Genomic DNA, 4,426 nt, shown 5'->3' on the forward strand with positions numbered 1-4,426 from the left:
ACGGAACGGCCCATTACAAGACAGCACTGTCAAAACCCAGACGACAGATGCGCCAGAAGCCTGGCGTCGAGACTTAAGGATGTCAGGATGCGGGGAAGAAGTCCCAGTCCAAGAAAACAGACGGCCAGAGAGCAGAGCTGCCAATGCAGCCCAAAAGAATGCTGCCAAAGAGCACCAACCAGAACCTGCCGAGACCGATCCATGCTTTAGAGCTCCGAGCACAAGAAAAGAAGCACCCGATTGGCACCGGGCCAATGAGCAAGAGGATTCGAAACCCTAGGGACAGCACCCGAAGCGCATGCCTCGCTCCTCCGGCACAAAGCGCGACAAGGACATCGAGACCCGAGGAAGGTCTAAGCGCACAAGACAGACTACACAAACTACACGCCACCGTGGACACGGGCTGGAACTGCCCTGCCCAGCACACACGGGTCTCATGCTGAAAAGCAACCCACTCCCTTTGCCTGCGCAAAGGTGACTGCTTTGGGACAGCCCTCTCTCCTGCGCTAACTTTAGAACTCCTCCCTGCTATTCCCAGCTTTGTCCTTTCCTTCCAGCCTGGTCCCTCAACTTAGCTTTCAGAGGGCTGAGGGTCCCAATCCATCCTCCACAAAACCACACGGGCTAACTGGGATGTTCCTCAAGGGGACACATTGCTCTTCAACATCTGAAATGAACACAAACAAATCAGAAAAGGGAGTAAGCATCCCACTGGCCAACGCCAACTACTTCCCCAAATCCCCCCTCCTCACAAGTGCCACCATGTTCGCTTCCCCGCTCATTCCAGAGTCAGACCCTGCAGCGGTCGTCACTCGTGGTATCTAAGGTACCAAGAGACACCAAGTTAGCATGGCACTCATGAGAAGACATCGGCCCCATGCTCCTCCTCACTAATCTGCAGCTCGCCTCAAACGCTCATCCAAATCAAAGATAGCCCACACAGCACCTCCACAACAGAAGGTAAATGCTGAACCGAGCAGCCCATAATACCTTGCTATTCAACACTGACCCGGCCGATGACCGCCTCACCTTCTCGGACCGGCATGCAGCTTTGCAGGAGACCTTGTAGTGGACTTCACGGTACATAAAGGGTGTCTGTAAGAAACCTGCAGAGGGACTTTTTACAAGGGAGTACAGCAATAGGACAAGGTGGTAACAACTTTAGTCCTAAAGAGGGTACATTTCGTTTAGGCGTTAGGAAGACATTTCTCACTAGGGGTTGCGAGGCACTGGAACATGTTGCCCAGAAAACCTGCAGGTGCTCCCTCCCTGGAAGCATTCAAGGCCAAGTCAGATGGGGCTTTCAGCAAGCTGGTCTCACAGAAGGTCTCCCGGGGGGGGTGGGGGTGGGGGGGTGTTGGAACTAGAGGATCTTTATGGTGCCTTCCAACCCAAACCATTCTACGATACTATGACATGCAAATCCAACTGCAAAACTCCTCTGAGAAGGGCTGCTGAACCCTCCTCCCTTTCCCAGCAGTCTCAAAACTTTAGAAACCCCTTTTCTCCTCCTCAACTGTCAGGAAATGAACCCCACTGCTTCCTGACACCTCCTGCCCTCAATTTGCACTCCTGAACCCCCTTCAGTGGCTACTCTTCAGGAGCCGCACTTCTGAGCCACATCCCAAATTCTGGGGGCACCCCCTAACCTACAGCTCCCCAGAGACTCTGAGCTCTGCTACACGCCCACAAAATAAACTCACATCCCAAGGCTTGTAATATACGAGAGGCCTGCCACCAGCTGCAAAGATTCTTGGGTCAACGTGGCATTCTGTGGGCAATGAGGAAAAGCAACAAGGTATCCCAGAACCTGAAGGACACTGTGCCTCACGGCCCTTCTGCTATCTTCAGAAATACTAAAACTCCATATACAAATACATACAAGACGCTCACCCTAAGCCCTGCTAAACAATGTCACCATCGGTCCCCTTAAGAGACATACCATCAACTTATACAGCATACAGCAGAACTGGTGAAAAATACAAGGTTCCTTTTTCAAAAAAGTTGGCAACTCCAGGGAAACACAATGCATGAAGAATTAAAAAAAAAAAACCATGCATACTATTAAACCATCTTTCTACCCCTGAACACTCAAAACAAAACTACTGACCTGAAAAAAGAGAAAGGAAAAAAAAAAAAGCAGCTGTATACAAACGTTAATTTCTACCACACAGGCTGCTGAACCTTGACTGGTCCTGAAGCTCTTACCTCAGGCAGACACCTCTTCCCCAAAGGGCTGAGCCAGCTCAAAAGCTGCAAAGCACTCAAGGAAGAGCTGAGCACCAACACCAGAGAAACCCAGGAGCACAATGAGCTCCCTCAGCAGAGGCTGTGGCTCAAATACACCCGAGCCCACGCCCACCACCCTTAGCACAATCCCCTGGGAAAGGGGAAGGGCAAACCACCAGCAGTTATAAAGTCAACTGGAGGAGCAGCAGCACTGTTCTCACCTGCCTTAAATTTACAGCAAATGAGACCCTGAACAGAGAAAGTAAACCGCCCCCCCCCCCCCCAAAATGGCACTACTTGCTCCTGTGCTACAGCTACACCTATTGCATCAGCAATAGGACCAGGTAGGGAATTAAATTTAATTTGTCTGGGGTGTAGATAGAAAACAATGGATGCCCTTCTAAACTAGGTAGGAAACTAGCTCATTAAATGCAATGACATTGTTGTCACCAAAATTGATGTGTTTCAGTTTCCTATAAAAAAGCCAAAATGCTCTGGGGTTAAGCTTCATTTCTAGCAAGGCTGTGCATACCACCTTACTTCTACCAGAACTACCTTCTGGATAGGAATGAATCAAAAAGCAGAATTTGATCCCTTAAGAATTCCATCTCCAAAATATCTCTAGTTGCAAAACAAATTCTTTACTGTGACTAGCCAATGATTCAGAGTCCCCCTGAGTATGTCTCCAGCTGACTCCCTTAACCAAGGTACAAGAGCCCCAAAGCACAAAAGACACCACAAAAACCCATGGAAATACATGGGTGAAAGAGGCAGCAGCCATGCCCCAGAAGGGCAGGGGGACAACAACACCTCCTGCAGTCATGCAGGAAAGGGTCACCAGAAGCCACACCCCCGCACTTTGGGGGGGGGGGGGGGGGGGAGGGGGGGGCAGCAACCACAAATAACACCAAGAAAACATGGAACAGCAGGGATACATGGCAGGTGGGGGGAAAGGGGTGACACCCCCACCAATCGGCATGGGAAAAAACTCGCAGGAAAGGTGGGTTAGATGGATAATTCGCAGTGGTAAGATACATGCACAAGAACATGCACAGGCTGGGGAGGTCATGCATGAGGTTTACCTTCACCAGGCACTCCACCTCGGTAATCCACAGTAGATAAACGCATCTGGGATCATCTGCAACAGCAATTCCACTCTGGGGAAACCTCCTAACCTACAGCTCCCCAGAGACTCTGAGCTCTGCTCCATTCCCACAAAATAAACTCAAGTCCAAAGGCTTGTAATCTACAGGGGGCCTGCCACAAGCTGCAAAGATTCTTGGGACAACATGGCATTCTGTGGGCAATGAGGAAAGGCATCCTAAACCCTGCAGGGCACTGCGCCTCACGGCCCTTCTGCTTTCTTCAGAAATACTAAAACTCCATATACAAATACATACAAGACGCTCACCCTAAGCCCTGCTAAACAATGTCACCATCGGTCCCCTTAAGAGACATACCATCAACTTATACAGCATACAGCAGAACTGGTGAAAAATACAAGGTTCCTTTTTCAAAAAAGTTGGGAATTCCAGGGAAACACAACGCATGAAGAATTAAAAACAAACCAAAACAAAGAATGCATACTATTAAACCATCTTTCTACCACTGAACACTCAAAACAAAACTACTGACCTGAAAATAAGAAAGGGGGGGGGAAGTGGCTGTATACAAACGTTACTTTCTACCACGCGTGCTGCTGAACCTTGACTGGTCCTGAAGCTCTTACCTCAGGCAGACACCTCTTCCCAAAGGGCTGAGGCAGCTCAAAAGCTGCAAAGCACTCAAGGAAGAGCTGAGCACCAACACCAGAGAAACCCAGGAGCACAATGAGCTCCCTCAGCAGAGGCTGTGGCTCAAATACCCCTGAGCCCCTGCCCACCACCCTTAGCACAATCCCCTGGGAAAGGGGAAGGGCAAACCACCAGCAGTTATAAAGTCAGCTGGAGGGGCAGCAGCACTGTTCTCACCTGCCTTAAGTTTACAGCAAATGAGACCCTGAACAGAGAAAGTAACCCTCCCCCCCCAGGAAATGACACTACTTGCGCCTGTGCTACAGCTACAACTATTGCATCGGCAACGTGACCAGCTAAGGAGTTAATCTTAATTTTTCTGAGGCATAGACAGAAAAAGACACGTGTGTCTCTAAACCAGGTGGGAAATTAGCTCATTAAATGCAATAACAATGTAGTTATTA

At 49.5% G+C, this 4,426-nt stretch overlaps 1 long non-coding RNA gene across 1 annotated transcript; it reads right to left on the reverse strand.

Moving 5' to 3' along the window:
* Positions 1 to 593: 593 nt before the first annotated feature.
* Positions 594 to 1,005, reverse strand: LOC126044515 (uncharacterized). Its single transcript, XR_007507693.1, has 3 exons — positions 991 to 1,005; positions 753 to 821; positions 594 to 667 (listed from the first exon to the last, which is right to left on the reverse strand). It is a non-coding gene; the product is annotated as an uncharacterized LOC126044515 (long non-coding RNA).
* Positions 1,006 to 4,426: the final 3,421 nt, after the last annotated feature.

The sequence above is a fragment of the Accipiter gentilis genome, chromosome 11 (genome assembly GCF_929443795.1).
Source record: "Accipiter gentilis chromosome 11, bAccGen1.1, whole genome shotgun sequence".
NCBI classification, from domain to species: Eukaryota; Metazoa; Chordata; class Aves; order Accipitriformes; family Accipitridae; genus Astur; species Astur gentilis.